Source organism: Neofelis nebulosa, chromosome 4, assembly GCF_028018385.1.
Source record: "Neofelis nebulosa isolate mNeoNeb1 chromosome 4, mNeoNeb1.pri, whole genome shotgun sequence".
Lineage (NCBI taxonomy): Eukaryota > Metazoa > Chordata > Mammalia > Carnivora > Felidae > Neofelis > Neofelis nebulosa.
In genome coordinates, this window is record NC_080785.1 from 20,400,518 (window position 1) to 20,416,185 (window position 15,668).

General features: G+C 42.2%; 1 protein-coding gene across 4 annotated transcripts in view; it reads right to left on the reverse strand.

Annotated features, from left to right (window-relative positions):
• Nucleotides 1-15,668, reverse strand: part of EXOC4 (exocyst complex component 4) — a 761,449-nt gene that overhangs the window by 661,854 nt on the left and 83,927 nt on the right. The window lies entirely within an intron of this gene.

Below are 15,668 nucleotides of genomic sequence, written 5' to 3' on the forward strand. Positions count from 1 at the left end.
TTTTTTATTACATTTTTTTTTTAACATTTATTTATTTTTGAGAGAGAGAGAGAGAGAGAGAGACAAAGCACGAGTGGGCGAGGGTCAGAAAGAGGGAGACACAGAATCCAAAGCAGGCTCCGTCCGGGCTCTGAGCTGTCAGCACAGGGCCAATGCAGGCCTCGAACCCATGAACCATGAGATCATGACCTGAGCTGGAGTTGGACACTTAACTGACTGAGCCACCCAGGTGCCCCTATGAGGGTTTTTTGGTTGTTGTCTGGCAGGGGACAAAAATGTTCTAGAACTAGACAGTGATGCTGGTTGCACAACCCTGTGAATATGCTAAAAACCACTGTGTAATATATGAATTATATCTCAATATGTCTATTTTAAAAAGAAACCCAGCAGCTATGGCATTTGACTGAGGACAGGAGGGCCCAAAACCTCCCTTGTAATGAAAAAACATATAAAACAGTGAAAAAGGAAAATGATGTCTTAAAAAGTAAAATATTACAAAAATGGATTCCTTTGGAGTCTCATTACAGGAGGACATTAACTTTTCTCTTTTGGTTCACTTGTTTTTTGTTTGTTCTTCCTGCTAATGTAAATAATCTATAAGAAATCAAAAGATTCAAATTCCTTCCCAGCATTGATAATTCTTACATTTCTTTATGGAAAACAAAAGTCAACGTCTCCAAGTGTTCCCATCTGTAAAAACAAAGTATTCATTGATACCTTCTCTAGAGCTCTCACCGAACTGCTGGAAACAGCACAGTAGAAAATGGACAGAACTCGGTAGAGGAAAGGGTGTTCAGACCCTCCCTGTCTGGGTTTCTGGCCTGAGCAACTCTGAAGATGACGCTTACCTTTCCTGAGAGTGAGAGATGATTCAAGTGAAGGCAGAAATTTGGAAGGAGAGATGGTGGGTTTAGATCTGGTTCAGTTTAAGGTGTTATGTATTTAAGCACTTGGATATGCAAGTCTGGAGCTCAGGGGAGAGAATGACATTGGAAATTTTTAAAATGATAAACATTTGAGAGGATGAGATCACTCGGGGATAATATGCAAAGTAAGTAAGGCAGGCGAGGTCCACAGCCAACACTTCCCAAAATAGCAGCATTGAAAAGATGGTGAGGAAGGAGCTAGGGAGGAAGAACGAAGCCAGGAGAGAAAACTGTAGAAGACAAAGGAGAAGAGAAGCAGCCAAGCTACACGGAGGTCAGAGAAGGTAAGGACGGAGAACTGTACGACTCACAGGTCCCAGCGACCTTGGCAAGAAGGATTCCTGAACTCAGCAGTGGGATGAGGAGTGAATGGCTAATAAGGAAAAAGTAACCAAAGTTAAAACGCACTTTTCGCGAAAGGCGCACCATTCGTCACCAACATATGCACTCCTTAAAAAAGAAAGACCACTCCCTCCCGATCCGCCGAAGAACAAGAGAGATTGGGAATCACTCACATAAATAGGACATAAATCCACACTGATCTGGCTCAATTTAAAGCCGGCAGGAATCAACTGAAACAAGTTAATATTCACAGACACTCTCCAACTGCCCACACAACACGAGATGGAGAAAACACGTCTTTTGCCTTCCGCTGCAGATATACTCAGGGTCACCCAAACACACAGAGCCCCGCTGAAATCATTCCCTACTCCCACCACAAAATTTAAATACATAAGAGAAATAAGACATTACACTGCAGATAGTTCGGCTGCTTAAATCGTATCAGGCTCAAGGCTTCACCACTGATCTAAAAGACAAAAGAACAGACAGAATCAATAAGCTACTAGAGACTCCTTAGACCGAACTCAACGAGAAAAGGTCTCTTACACGAAGAAGCCCAAGAATGTCGGAGATTAAAATTTCAATTAATTGCAATTTCTACCCTTCAGAAGAAAAGAACACACATTCTCTCTCACACACACACCACAGAGGTTACGTCTGGAGCCACAGAATAGGATGCTGTAACAGCAACACGACATCACAGCGGGTGAAGAAAAATGTTAATCCCGGGACGGCAAGACAGTATAAATGCCACTGAGAGCTGTGGACTTGAAGCCTGCTCTCTGCTGCACGTCCGTGGGACCTTCAACACGTCATGCAGGCCTTCCCAATCGCAGGCTCCTCAAACACAAACTTCTTCGATTACAATTTCCTAATCACAGATGGTGAGAATTACATGCAAAAACTATGTAAAAAGTATACTCAAAAAGCAACCCCGGAGGCTCCTGGGTGGCTCAGTCAGTTAAGTGTCCAGCTCTCGGTTGCGGCTCAGGTCATGATCTCACAGTTTGTGTGACTGAGCCCTGCATCAGGCTCTGCGCTGACACAGCGGAGCCTGCTTGGGATTCTCTCTACCTCTCTCTCTGTCTCTGCCCCTCCCCTGTCTCTCTCTCCATCTCTCTCTATCCCTCCCCTGCTCATTCTGTCTCTCACTGCCCCTCCCCTGCACTCACTCTCTCTCTCAAAATAAATAAACTTAAAAAGAAAAACAAGCCTAAAACAACATAAACTATTTTCTGTACCTTTAACAGTCACCATCTGGAGGGGGTGGGACGTGCAGAAGACACAAGAGATGCTCCAGATGTTTCCATGGCCCAGCTGCGTCTCTGTCCCTCCCACAGCTCAGTTGGTAAAACCCGGCTTGTATCCCGTGACATGTTCCAGCATGATCCCAATAAAACTCCCTCTTTAATTTAGTTGGAGTTGGGGTCTGTCACTGGTAACTAATGGAGGCCTAACTCACAGAATAAGAGCCAATTCCTTCATTCCTCTGGGATTCTATAATCCCTCCAAAAGGAGATGCTCCCAATGGACGGAGAGAAGTGACAAAATAGTGACATGCATGGCCTCCCGGACTAGAAAGTAAGGACAGAGTCCTTGGTTAATGCTTCCTTATAACCACCCGCCTCCCCCAACACATGGCCCAATGCCCAGAATGGAAACAGTCAAATGTTGTGGGTGCCCCGGCTCAGGGGTAAAGGAATGAGCAGTAGAAGGTGGCAATATTAGGAGAAGTCTAGGATCAGAGACACTGACCAGGGGTCCTCTGCATGGGGCTGGTGGCTAAAGGTGTCACAATGGAAGCGAGCTCTGAAACAGCAGGGCTGGAGTAGGAGGGGAAAGAGAATGATGACCACAGGGGACGAGGGCCATGACAAAGACCACTACGCCCACCACAGACAGACACACTGATCCCATGCTGGGCACTGTGCCAAGTGCTGTGCTTGGATTAGCTCATTTAAACCTCTGGATGACCCCGTGAGGAAGGTGCTGCTTTTATCCGCATATTACGGACCAGGAGACTACAACACAGATAAGGTGCAAGCAAAGCCCTCGGTTGTAGAGGATGTTCCTTTTCAGGGGTATTAGAAAAAAAAGGAAGTCATTTTTCAAAAGAGGCCAAAGAAGTATCAGTACTGTACAAGGCCAAGGAAACCAGGCTGGAAAGAGTGTCAGTACAACAGTCTATACCTGCCTCTGCCTTCTCACTGCAAACTGGTTTCTGTCCCCGGCACGCTACTAAAACAACTCTTGCAGAAGTCTCCCACATTCATTTTGCTCCATCTCATAGACCCCCTTTCTTTAAATAAGTACAGCACTGGTTTCTATGGACTACTCTCAATCCTCCTGGAAACACTGCCTCCCACTGGTCCACAACGCGATACTCCTCGGCTCTACTCCTTGGCTCCTCTCCTCTGGTTGCTCCTCCTCGGGAACCTCTTCCTCCTCTCCTGAATGGCTGTGCACTCCTCTCAATCCTCACACTCTCTCTGGGTGAGCTCGCTCAGCACGGCCTTCAATTTCCCACCTACTAACGATGCCTAAACCCATCTTCTGGCCAGTTCACTCTCCTGAGCTCTGGACCTCAAACCTCACAGGTCTCAAACAGAACTCATCCTATCACTCCCCAAACCTACTCCTCCGCGGCCCCTACACCAGTGAATGGTACCACTTGCCCCAGCAAATCACCCTCACCTCCTTTCTTCCCCCAGATCCAATCAGTGACCACGTTCCTCTACTTCTACTCCTGTGCTATCTCTCAGATGGACCACGGTGCTCCAATGCCACTGCTACCCTGCTAATGCAGGCCATACCATCCACAAAAACAGCCTTCAAACTGGTCTGCTTTCCTCCGGTCCTTCCCTCCCCCTCTCTAGACTGTATACTAATAGAGGGTAAGAACTGTGTCCAATTTATCACTGTATTCCAATATTTGCCACAATGTTCAGCATACGACAGGCAGTATGTATTTGTTGAAAGAATGAAAAAAATGAGCTCCTGCAGGTCAGGGAGAGAGGGAGAGAGGGAGAGAGGCCTGGTTATAGATAACAAGGTGAGGAAATACATTTACGAATTATAATCTCCTGGTTTTATTTTTTATGTTTTATAGCCTCCTAGTTTTAGAAGCCCACGATAAAAAAAAAAAAAATATTCCACATGTAACTATCCTCTCAAAAAGATAACCTTACCAACCTTAACATGAGAATCAAAAGAAGTATAGTTCAAGCTGAAAGATACACGCACTCAGAGCTAACATTAACAATACTGTAATAAAATCCATTTTGTGTTAAAAAAAGAAAAAAGAAAAAAGAAACACATACGTGTCAAGTTGAAGAAAGCGCTTGTTCTTTAAACATACATGCGATGCACCTGGCAGGTTTTTAAAACAGCCCTCTTGTAAGTAACATGTTACTTACTTCCCGATCTTGCACTAACCTCCCACCTGCAGCCACCCCAATCTGTGTCATTGCCAAGAAACAGAAGGAGAAAATGTGGAGGAACAGGTACAGTTGCAAGGGGCAAGAAGTGTCTATGGTCTAGAGCTGGATCATCAAGCTGTGAAAAATGCTCAACATTTAAGGTGAGATACGACTATCTGAATCTAAACTTAACATCCAGGGAACCTTGAATTAGTCATTTGGCTGGAAAACCCATGCCTGCAGCCAAGAAGCTGCCTTACTCGGTCACGAAGCAGACACACACACGAGGTAGAAAATCGGTTCCGTTCTACTACTTATCTGCAGAGACTTTAATATCAGGGTTCTGCATTTTCCCACTGACAGACCAAGGCAAACACCACAGAGTATTTATTTTCCTACCACTATGCTCTAAAAGATAAGAAGAGACTGAACTCGGAGCTTAGGTCTTACATGAAAAAGGAAAAGAAATTGATCATCAATTATTTCCTATCGAAACGGTCTCAGTTTTACATGTCTCTACCTCACATACACAGTTTCATAATAGGCTTGGCTGAACTAGCAGTTTTCTTTTCAAACAGGACAGAGACCCCCATTTAATCTTCAGGGTTATCTAATGCCTACTTTTAAAGGCAGAGTAAGTTTTGCCACTTATTAATAACAATCTTCATGTAAAAAGAAGTTACTATTTGAGGAGTGCTGACTAATTCTCCATCTGTGCAATGAAAAGAACGGGAAAAACCATTAGCAACACAGACACGGAGCAAAAGTAAGAACACTGAGCTGGGCCCCGGCTCTGGCGACTCTCCTCCTGTGTCACTTCCCTGACAAGTTGGCCTCTTGTGCTCAGTTTCTGAATTCTCAGTACACAAGCGCAAATGAATTTTTAATTCTAACAGAGGGCAAACTAATGACTAAAATTAGAAAACAGACCCAGGCCTTCTTCCTTTTAATTAAAGTATCGGGGTCATTTTTTCCACAGCCTTTCCCAGGATAACCTCCTCGGTTGCAGGTGCTGGGAATGCTGGAAGCCACTTGCACAAGAGTGAAACTGAATCACAATCTCACACCGTACGCAAACATCAACTCTAAATGGGTTAAAGACCTGAATGTAGACCTGAAACCATAAAACTCTTAGGAAAAAACAGAGGTAAGTGCTTTGACATCAATCAGCCTTGGCAACGATTTTTTGGATCTGACACCACAAGCAAAGGCAGCAAAAGTGAAAACATACAAGTGGGACTACATCAAATTAAAAAGTTTCAGCACGGCAAAGGAAACGCCCAGCAAAATGAGAAGCTGCCTACAGGATGGAACAAAATATGTGTAAATGACACATCTGATAAAGAGTTAATATCTAAGATTTTGGGGCGCCTGGGTGGCTTAGTCAGTTGAGCATTTGACCCTTGATATCAGCTCAGGTTGTGATCTCGCCTCACGGTCATGAGATCAAGCCCTATGTTGGGCTCTGCAGTCAGGCTTCCTGGGATTCTCTCTCCCTCTCTCTCTCTGCCCTTCCCCCACTCATTCTCTCTCTCTTTCCCTCCCTCCCTCCGCTTCTGCCTCCTCTCCCTTGCTTACTCTCCCTCTGTATGATAAAAAAATTCAAATAAGGGGCACCGGGGTGGCTCAGTCGGTTGAGCGTCCGACTTCAGCTCAGGTCACGATCTCGCGGTCCGTGGGTTCGAGCCCCGCGTCGGGCTCTGGGCTGATGGCTCAGAACCTGGAGCCTGCTTCCCATTCTGTGTCTCCCTCTCTCTGTGCCCCTCCCCCGTTCATGCTCTGTCTCTCTCTGTCTCAAAAATAAAAACGTTAAAAAAAAAATTTTTTTTAATAAAAAATAAAATTCAAATAAATAAATAAAAATAAACAGAGAGCTAAATATTAAGACATTTTTCCAAAGAAGACATATAAATGACCAAAAGGTACATAAAATGGTGCTCAACATTACTCATCACCAGGGAAACGCAAATCAAAACCACAATGAGATACCACACCTCACACCTGTCAGAATGGCCTTTAACAAATGACAACAAGAAAACAAACAAAAAAAAAAAATATGAAAAATAGTATGAGAAATAGTATGAGGGCTTCTTTACAATTTAAAAATACAACTAGCACGTGATCGAGCAATTCCACATCCGAGTATCTATCCCAAAGGAAATGAAAACAGGATCTCAAAAAGATGTCTGAGCTCTCATCCTCACTGCAGTGCTGCTCACAACAGCTAAGACAGGACAACAACTTCAGTGTCCATCAATGGATGAACGGATAAAGAAGATGCAGTGTGTGTGTGTGTGTGTGTGTGTGTGTGTACACGTTCAACAGAATATGTTTTTGTGATGAGAAAGAGAGACATCCTGTCATTTGTGACAACCCTCATAATACTTGAGGGTACTATGATAAGTGAAATAAATCCAACAAACACAAATACTGTACATTCTCACATACGTGGAATCTAAAAAAGCCAAACTCAAAGAAACAGACTGGAATGGTATCTGCCAGGGGCTAGGGGTAGAGAAAATGGGGTGACGGTCAAATAGTATAAACTTCCAGCTCCAAGATGAGTTAAGTTCTGGGTAGCTAATGTATAGGAGGTGACTGTAGTTAATGCCATATTATACACATGAAAATCGCCAAGGGTGGATCTTAAGCTCTGACCACAAAAAGGAAAATGGTATTTAATTGATGTGATACAGCTGTTAGCTAATGCTACAGTGATAGTCATTTTGCAACATATGAGGGTGTCCTTATATATTGTTCTACATCTTAAATTTATGCCATGTTGTAGGTCAACTACACCACACTAAAGCTAGGGGGAAAACACCTCTCCCCCATTCCGAAATAATATTCATCAGTGGAACAATAGAAAAATTATCCATAAATCCACTTCTCAGCGATACCTGAAGATGTTAGGTGTGTATTTTTAGTACGAGAATGTGCAAGGTCTCTAGGGGAGTTACTCAGGTATCTAAGTCATCTGTTTAATTCTCACGCGAGCTAATTAAGACCCATTTACTCTGTGGCTGCTGATCATACTTCCTAACATGTCCAGCTATCTCTGAGAGGCCTGTCATTGATCACCACGGGGGGGCGGGGGGGGAGAATGGATACGTCAGTGCAAATACCGCCTTTCTCCGGTGGAAAAACAAAATCGGCCCAGGAAGGGGTCAGGAGCATCATCTTTATGTAAGACAGAAGGCAAACTTGCACGATGAAAAGACAGTGCTTCCACTCCTCTTTCTACCACCACCAACTGCTGAGTTATTTGAGCGTTCCCATTTCCTTGGGCAAATCTGGGATTAATAATAATGTCCCTACCTAGGATGACGCCAAAAGTGAGGCTCACTCAGTTGAGATACTGGATGACAAACTGCTTTGCAAAGCATAAATGCCACCAAACTACCAACCGGTGTGATATCTGTAATGTTATAAAGAGTGTTCTCAAACTTTGGCATGCCTGAGAATTACCTAAGGCAAGACTCCTGTGGGGCCCTGCACCCAGAGATTCCAATTTAATCACCCCTCCCTTTCTAACTTTCAAATGGCATTGGTGACGCTGATCTTTCGGTATGCAGTGTGGGGATTTTTTTTTAAAAAAATTCACAGCCTCTTATTTATAAATCACCTTTTTGGCAACTTTTTCTTATTCATTCATTAAACTTCTTGGGCATTTAATATGTGCTCAGCCCTATATCAGGCTGCAAACACAAAGTTAAGCCCCCTTTTACAAAAATCACAATCCGATGTGATTAGAGACCATGATAATGGAATGGGCCAGGAGTTAGAAGAGCCCATAAAGTGTGACATCCCAAGGGATACCACCGTCAACATCAACGAGGAAAGACTGTCATTTGACATAAGTTTTTTGTCCGTGTGTTTCTTCAACGAAAGACCTAATGTCAGTTTGAATGTGGAATACCTTCCATCGAACACCAAGTGCACAGAAAATAAGACCTAAGGCAGTTCCCACTATCTGCCACATAGAGGAGTGGTCCTGACGCCGCGTGATGGCTATCACCTAAATGTTATCAATATCCCACGAAACAGATTTTACCTGTCATCCCTACAACTGGCATGATCCCTAATTTGACCCTGCAAACCCTGCAAAAACAAGAGAAATCAAAAGCAGCATTTGTTTGTTTTTATTACCCTGACAAATATAAAGATGTAAACGATGTGACATTAAGCCCTGTCCCATTTAGCCAAACATGTTTACAAGAGAGTAATGAACATTACTAACTCACCTGATATGTTATGAAGCTATTACCAATTTATTTATTAAGTCTTACTAGGAACCTACAGAGGTTTGGAACCAGTACCATGTTCCATGGTAATAAAGTTTATGTTTTAGTTAACAATTGGTATATTAAGTCCCACATGTAAAGAATTAACTCCTTTCATCTGTTCTAAAAATATTGCAATAAAGCTGCAGGGGATATATTCTAGTCGAAGAATAGTGGAATTTCTTCTGTATGTCGCTAGTTCATCCTATCTATCCATCCTTCAGTGTTTAACAGTTGAGTATATTTAAAGCATGTTCTCACTGATATGTGTAATCAAAAGGAGAGATTTAATCAAATGATACCATAATCACTGAAGTTAAATTTACTTGCTTCCCGCTTGCTTTGATTCGAATTAACTACTCATCTAAATTACATCAAGGCCCTCCCTGATTCCAAGCATGTCCAGGTGCTACGTGTGGTGCCCGGGAATGGCCTCAAGCAGCCACAAGGACAAATGCCTGACCTTGCTGCAACGCTGCTCCAAATGCCTTTTCGGTCGAATACAATGACCAATCCCATATAATCCTACATTTCAGATACTTAGGAGAAGAACTACTAATAGAGAAATAAAAAATGAAAGGCAATGCTACTTCTTTAAAAAAAGAAACATATGCCTGACTCTAGCCACAGATCTGAATGAACCATGAGAAGTGTTTCATTTGTCTTTTCATAAACACTGCATTTGAACGACAAAACTAATCTTGGGGACTGAGCCTTTAGACTTCCTTATAGACAGAATTACTGTGTAAGGATGCCCTATTGTATCAGTATGCCCTCATTCCAAGTTCTGACCTCTGAGTTTTAAAAATATTCTTAAAGCTTATTTTTTTTAGCTTTTAGAGCAGTAATTCAATGATTTATGCAAACCTCCCAGGCTGCACTGACTGACAAACCGGGGGGGGGGGGGGGGAAATAGTTTTAGGAAATGAGGCAAATACCAACCTTGAAAAAAAAAAACATGACTATAAAGTAAATGATTCAGTGTTAGAATTATTCTGCAAGCATTCAGCTAACACTCACAATCAATTACATGGCAGATACATAGAAGACACAAATGAAAGGGGGCATACAGCCCATTATAATACAGTTCATTAGTGTTATATCCGCTTAAAAGTGGTGTGGCCACTCCTTCAGATTCCAGGTGTATCAAAGACATAAATATTAAAAATGAGACTACATAAATACCAGAAAAAAGTTGAGAAATTTTACTTATACTCTAAGAGTGGGGAATATCTAAGTTTAACACAAAACTCAGAAGGTTTGAAAGAAAACACTGATAAATACAGCCTCATTGAAACAAAAACTGTAATATATAATGCCTACATGGCCAGATATCATAAACAAAGTCAAAGGAGAAAAAGTGAGGGGAAATTATAAAATAAATCTCAAGGAACTAGTTTTCTTAATAAATAAAGAGTTCCCACAAGTCAGTAATAATAATAATAAATACCAGAAAAGTAGATAGTTCGCTGAAAAGGAATAAACATTATTTGAACTCTGCATTATTGAAAATTACAAATTTTAAAAAGGAAAAAGAACAGGAAAATAAACCACCCTGTATCTAGAACACTACTTCAGGAAATATCATTTACAGCTAATAATATATTATCTGTATCTCCACCCACTCTCAATTCAGATTATTTTGAACTAATATATTCAGATACAACCCAGGTATCATAACAAAAAAATTTTTTACACAAATGTCAAGTTCAACCTCACTCATATTAACAACAACAACAAAAAAAAATGCAAATCAAAACCACCTTGGAAATACCATTTCACCTATCAGCTTGGCAAAGATAAAAAAAATGTTTGATAATACAATCTGTTGGCAAGGGACTATAGAAACTCTCAAACATTGCACGACATGAAAACTTGGTATTAAGAAAAGCACACTGGCAATAATTATCAAAATCGTATCAACCACAGAGGTCAGCACAAACTTTGAAAATGCTCTATTGAGAATCTAGCTGCTTTCCTTCTCCCATCTTCTATATGGATGCCAAGCTAACTGCTCCACTGGAAGCACAACTGATAGGTGCTATCAGTGAAAAGAGCTTGAAAACAACTATTATAAAACACAGGAGCTGCCTCACTTTATCTAAAAACACACAAGAAACACCTCAGTGCCCACCTACCCGGACCAGGTCAGGTGTCCGTGGTTATACACTCTCACGGCACACTCTGTTCTTCCTCTACAGCACTTCACACAGTTTGTAACAACATACTTACTGAACAGTTCTTTGATTAATGCCTTTACTTCCCTCTAGACTTTAAATTCTATAAGGACAGACACTATGTCTTATTTGTTTGGCATTTTATCCCAGTGTCTGGTCCATGATACATATTCAGTACACGTGGAATTCACTCTTTCGTTCAACAAATATTCACTATGGGTCAAGTGGGTACTGTGATACCTTCTGGAAATAAAGTGATAGGGCTCTGAGCAAGGCAAATCCGTTCTCCCTCAAGGCTTCCATTCTAGAAGCAGTCAGAAAATAACCAAACACACACAGCCACACACATACATCATAAAAGGTAATCTAACGGTCACGATCCAGTCGGCCTGCCGACAGGTATTACATTTTTCCATACTGATACCCCCAGTAGGCATTTTCATTTTTAATGATTTTTTTTCTGATGAAAATAACTTTAGTACTTTAATTCTTAAATAATGAATTTATTTCTCACTAGACTTCCTAACAGTTACAAAATAGAGGGGGGGGAGATCTACAACCTTATTATCCAAACACAACTACTTTTAGCGTTAAAGCAGATTTCTTTCCCGTGTCTTCCACAAACCTTTCTTTCCTATCACAGTGAGCACAGAATATGCAATGTTCTCTTTAGCTCTCTTTAGATCAGACACTGAAGCTCCCTTCATTCGTAACCAAGATGGAGGAACACGGCAAAAGGACCTTCCAAAAGGAAAAAAGGTCTCCATAACCCGCCATGGCTTCCACGGACTCAATCCCTCCTGCCCTCTCCAAGACCAGCAGGTTTACCAAAGTGGAGCAGCCCTGCACCGCCTCTTGCACGATCGACTGCCTCCACATTGAAAAAGGACCATTTTCAAATAGATGGAAGAGCTGCCTCACGCACGCCAATCACTGGCTTTTCCCACATCTTTCTTTCCTCCGTCATCTTTTTTAATTTTTTTTTTAATTTTTTAACATTTATTTATTTTTGAGAGACAGAGCATGAGCGGGGGAGGGGCAGAGAGAGAGAAGGAGACACAGAATCTGAAGCAGGCTCCAGGCTCTGAGCAAGCTGTCAGCACAGAGCCCGATGGCGGGGCTCGAACCCACAAACTGTGAGATCATGACCTGAGCCGAAGTCAAATGCTCAAGCGACTGAGCCACCCAGGCACCCCTCTTTCCTCCATCGTCTTAACATTGCACCTCTGAGGGGATTTTATTTCTTTTAGCTCTTCCTCATGCTTTTCCTATTTGTTAATTATTAAAGAACTTCTTCCAGCTTCTTAGGCTCAAAAATGGTATGAAATGCTCATGAGCTAGATTTGAGGAAAGAATCAACAATTAGGCAGCAGGAGATGGAGGAAATCGGTAAGGTGCTGTGCAGACTGGAGACCACATTCAGCATTTGAAACTGAAGACCCCGGCTGCCTTTCTGAGGAAACTATGGGTAGCGAGAGCTTCCGGGAGATTAGCAAAAAGCACATGTTGCCCTAATGTTTATATCGAGTTGGCAACAAGACCATCTGAATATTTTTCTTCAAAAGTAAGTAGAGGTTTATGGACACCACCCAGATTACGAATGAATGAAAGGAGTATCTCTCCTACACAGAGAGCACAGATCGTCGGGAGCGGGGGGCGGGGGGTCGGGAAACAAGTGGGTCACCGAAGTGATTTTTACAAACTGGCTGAGGAAGTATCCTGGCTCTCTCTGCAGGAAGTGAAACATGACCATTCAGTAGCCTGGTTCCTTCTACTTTTCTAGAAGAATAGCACACCATATAAATTCTCTTTCCATAAAGACAAATGACAACAGGCCTGCAATGCATCACAACCAGAATATATTTAGTAAGATGATGCTGAACAATGGGACTTTTAAGAAAAGTTACAGTAATGGTGTCTTGCCTCACTGCAGTATTTATATGCTTATGATCTGAAAGAGGTTATTTCACTCCGGGGGGGTGAGGGAAAGAACGTGCATAGTGGGGGAAAAGGATTTGTGGCTCTTTTTGCCTACACCCCAACTTTAAGAAAAACAGATTCTGGTAATTTAGCATAAGATGTCCTGGATGGCAAATAATATGAAGCTTTGCGACTTGACTTCTTTCTAAGATAAATGCCACTAACACATCCCAGTACAGTTTAATGAACACAAAGTACCATGCAGGCTGCAAGGGATAATCTGACAACATCCCTTCTAAAATTTTCAGCCTCTGGAAGTAACAGTGCCAATCACTTTTGAATGACGTTCCCAAGGTCACTAATTGGTGAGTTTTAAAGCATTTGAAAGCACAGAGCCCTCACAGACTAGCATGAAACTATCAGTCGTTTGGAATCCCAGCCCAAGACTTTCATCTTTGATCTCCAAGAGGAGTGCTTCACCCCAAATGTTTGCTTTCTCTGTATTATTCTATCTCACCATAGTTTCGGCCCAGTTTTTCAGATCCGGTCATTTATAAAATGGGATCATGTGATACACCAGAAACCAGGGCAAGCAGCTGGTTTACTTTCCAGTGTCGAATATACCCTACCCACAACAGCCTCCAAATACGGACGACGACAAAACTTAAAGAGGGTGGGGGGGAGACCCTGCTGCTGACTCATTCCTCACAGGGAAACAGTTATTATTTCCTGGGGCAGTATGCTGAATTTCCACTTCCATAGCTGTAATTTCTACTTGTGAATTCTGGAACGGGCTTAGGAATGGAAGAGGAAGAGGTCAAAATCCTATGAAAGACACATTGCTTTTAAGGGTACTGTAATGAGATTTGCAGAAAAGTTATTGATCCGTGCCCTTTCGTTTCATTTTCAATATACCCGATAGTCATGTTATTTCCCTATGAAAGTTCAGGGTATTCATCTAGGGACTTGCAGCAACAGGGCAAATAGCAAGCCAGACCAGAATTCTGGAGTGTTCATTAGTAAGGAGGCAAAAGGTCTTCACGGAAATCCAGGCACAGGGCAAAGAAAGAAGAAAAGCAAAGTTCAATTGAGAACCATTGCCCAGCCTCTCTGGATCACAGGGTGAATCCAAGAACATGGAAGTCGAGGAAGGAGGCAAGAATAAACAAACGCGTGCATTCATATATATGTATGCATGTGATAGTTCTTGCTGGCGCTACTTGACTAAACTCTAATCATAAGATCTCACCTAGACCAAGCAACCCTCTAAGACAGGGATTCTTTTCTTCAGATTACAGAGCTGGCATTCAAAGTCAGGTCTGCCTGACTCCAAAGCGCATGCTCATCAAAACAGGTGCTGGGAAAGGGTCTACGGCAGGAGATCGGTTAAGGATGGTTTCTTCACCAATTGCACTTCCAAATGAAGTTTAAAAGGCAATTGATTTTTGAAGACATTTAAGGCATAATCAAAATCAATGTGATTTAGATGTATAAAAGAATATAGAAAATGTAAATAGGTAACATTAATTTTTCCCCAAAATTTAAAGTCTGGAGAATTCCATACTAAGTAAGCTATTATTTCTCCTTACATTTGTTACCTGCTTTTTAAAAAAAATATATTAAAGCCCTAAGTACACACAGTAGAATTTCCTTAACAACAGGTCCACGATATTATGAGCCCTTCTACACACGGTCTGGCACCTCCCAGGGACTTACGTTATTGGAGAAACTGAGAAGACACACTTCACTCTGCCCTCTGCTCTCACCGGAAATCGTAGTTTCTATTTTTTGAAACTGATGTGCCTATTGGCAAATAGCACCACACATTAAAGAAGAAAGCACAGGACAGAGAAAAGACCATAGACCTGCCTTCAATTCCAAAGCCAGCCACTTGTTCTGTGACCTTGAGCTAATAACTAGTTTCTGAGCCCCAGTTTCCCTGGCTGTACGAAGTTGTCGTGAGAATTAAATGAGATAATATAAATTGGCTTGAATACTGCTTAGTACTTAATATTCAATAATTGGTACATTTTTTTTTCATTTGAGTATTAACAATATGCTTTTTTTTAATGTTTATTTCTGAGAGAGAGAGAGAAGGGGAGGGGCAGAGAGAGAAGGAGACACAGATTTCGAAGCAGGCTGCAGGATCCGAGCTGTCAGCACACAGTGAGACGCGGGGCTTGAACTCACAAACAAGATCATGACCTGAGCTGAATTCAGATGCTTAACTCACTGAGCCACTCAGGCACCCCAATATACGTTTTTTTAAGCTTATTTATTTAAGCAGGGGAGGGGCAGAGAGACAGACAGAGAGACTCCCAAGCTGGCCCCAAGATGTCAGCGTGGAGTCCGACGTGGGGCTCAAACTCACGAACCGTGAGATCATGACCTGAGACAAAACCAAGAGTCGGCTCTTGGTACCCCTGTAGTTAAGAAGTTTGAAAGCATATTGTTCAGGAGCACCTAGGTGGTAGTCGGGTAAGCATCCAACTCTTGCTTTCAGCTCAAGTCATGATCTCATGGTTGTGAGATCAAGCCCTGTGTCAGGCTCCAAGCTGGGTGTGGAACCTGCTTAAGATTCTCTCTCTGTCTCTCTCTCTC